Here is a 2,893-nt window from a genome sequence, read left to right on the forward strand (position 1 = left end):
AGGAGCGGGGCTGTCAGCATCAGCTTGTAGATGGTATTTTAAACTCGATGCGCTCTGAAACTACGGGGCGGCCGAGGAAAAAAAATACACATGCGTTAATCGCGTTAAAATAATTAGTGGCGTTAATTGTTTTGTTTCAAGCTAATACAATATGATAGAAATCACCAATAATACTTGCATGTGTTTTGTACATTTGTAATGATCAGGAAGTCTTAAGCATATTCTTCATCAATTGTTCCGTTATGAGATTGATGTCATATTCTTTAGGAAATAGTTGACTCTGTTGTGAAATTAATCTAAAACGTGCTTTCTTATTTTACTGATGCCTCAAACATCTTGGTGGGAGAACAATTTCACTAAAGCAAAATACAGTCAAGTAATCCATATTATCCGTTTTGTCACTTTGCCTTAATCACATTAACTTTTTTTCTATTGGCATAGTAACAAACTATATTATGGCCTTTTATTATTTTAGTACCGTTTATACTTTTACATTAGTTAAAGTTTATATGCAATGTTCTGTTGTAACATTGTTAAATTAATGCTTCTGGGCTTGATTACCTTTAAAATAATGACGTGTTAATAAGGATAAACCAATCAAATGAAATGTTGGACCAAACTATGCCGTTAAATCTCTATCCGACTGTTTTTCAGTAGGATGGCAAGTTCCTATCTATAAACAATTATTAGTTTTTTCTCACAACAGATTTGATTTTCTGAAGTGAATCTAACTTTGGCGACCATGTAAGGTCATAAGGTACAATTAATTTGTTTAGGGTTATTTATGTATGTACTTATTTATAGAAGGACCATGCATACAAATACATTAATCTCAGCAAAGAGAAGAGATGCAATATGCCAGATTATAGCCAATAGCTCATTTCCATCTGTGGTCCTCAGGTTGACTAAAATGATGAAAAACATTTAATTTGGATAATTTACTGACAGAATAAAAAACTCAATACTTACCTCACCAAAGAACGTCACTTCTTGAATCTGGTTTTTAATGTGTGGCTGTTGTTATTGCTTGCTTTTAATTTGACTTCAACCATATGTATTTGTTGTTCTTTTCACCATCTCTGTAAAGCAACTTTGAGCACCTGTAAGAGCACTTACAAAATACATCCATTATTTTTACTCACCTGTTCATAGTGTTTAAAGTGAACAAGTTATAATGATAGCTTTTAGTACACTTAAAACAGCCTTCCCCCAAAGTTATCAAGGAATATATGTATCCCTTGTGGCTCTTGAGTTTTAGAACTTTAATACATATTTTTATAATATGCAACGAGGCGTGTGGTGCAGTGGCTTGTGCGTTGGTGTTGGGATCAGGGAGCACAGGTTCAAACCCCACTGCAGTCTGTATGTCGTTGTGTCCCTGAGACACTTCACCCCATATTGCTCCTGTGGGGATTGGCCACAGTACTGAGTATGTAAATCGCTTTGGATAAAACATGTAATGTAATTAGAGCTCAGTATTTGGCAGTAATATTATATAAATAGTGTGGATGATCCATAATTGACATACGTTGTGTTTACACTGATCTATTGCTCACATTTTAATGTCTTTGTAACTTCAGTAAACAACAACCTTTCTTGTTTCATTCATCTTGGTACAGCTAACCAAAAATAATATGAACCAGGATCATCATAATAATGAGTAGGATTGTAACTCTTTGAAAGTGTGTGTGGCTCTTAAAAGAGCCGTTGTGTTTGGGTGTTCTGGTCTCAGGTCAGTCTAAGGCTGCAGCCCCACGAGGACGAATTCGGTCGTTTGCGTTACTGTTTAGTGTCATATAGACCGTTCGGCCACACGAGGACGACCGAATATGGCACTAAACGACTGAGGAAACGACAACGGGTCCCAAGGTGGATAGAAATGCATACGCCACTCTCTGGGGGGTCAAACAGCTCCGTGTGTGCGCCCTATACGGACATTTTCAGATCACTGATAGTGATTGCGCAATAGCCCCGCCTCTCCCCACCTCTTCTGCTCACCTCCGCTTACCCCGCGCCAGTGCTGAAGTGTTTCGCCACCAACAACAACAACAATGGCGGATCGCAGAGTTGCTATCGTGCTCCGGACGCTATTGACCATGCTACAGTTGTTTGTGCAACATCTACAGCAATAATGATGAGGCAATAGCCCCGCCTCTCCCCACCTCTGCTGCTCACCCCCACGTCAAAGTAAACTGCACCCTGAATTCAGATTATTTATCTTTCTCTCGCGAGTGAAGTCTAATCTGACAGGACGGAGACACGCAGCTCTGCCCACCTGCAGCTCCTCCCGCTGCAGCAAAACACACACTTCAAGTCAGATCATCACCCTTAGCTATTTTAATTACCTCTCAAACTCCCTAAACTAGTTATAAATATGTTTATTTTTTACTGTCGGCCGGGTCACTCATTACTGGATCAGCTGCTGCATGAGACAGACACTGACGCTGTCCGAAGAGAAGGAGGAAAAAGAGAGGCTCCGTGTATTTTATCATTATATTATATAGAGTCGTTATTCATTTGTTTTAAAGCTCAATAAATAACAAAGAAGACCTTTGACCGGCACTTTTATAATTTTGTCCTGAAGATTTCAACTTTAATACACGCTGACTGGCGAAAAACTCTGCCCGGTTCCCTCGGCCCCCACCGCGGAGAATAAACAGAAGGGCAACCATGACAACCATGCTTCTTCGCTGCTTTTGTGGAGGAAGTTACAGCGCCACGTAGAGGCTCCTGCATATGTACTGCAGCTTCTCCAGCGGTTGGAGCTAAACGGAGCGGTCTCGTGTGGGCAGACACTATCCGGATAATTATTGCATGTGGACGGAAGCCGTTTGCGATTGCGTTTGCGTTAATCCTATGCGTTTAGCCGTTTTCGTCCTTGTGGGGCCGCAGC

This window comes from Pseudochaenichthys georgianus, chromosome 17, assembly GCF_902827115.2.
Source record: "Pseudochaenichthys georgianus chromosome 17, fPseGeo1.2, whole genome shotgun sequence".
In the NCBI taxonomy this organism is placed as follows: Eukaryota; Metazoa; Chordata; class Actinopteri; order Perciformes; family Channichthyidae; genus Pseudochaenichthys; species Pseudochaenichthys georgianus.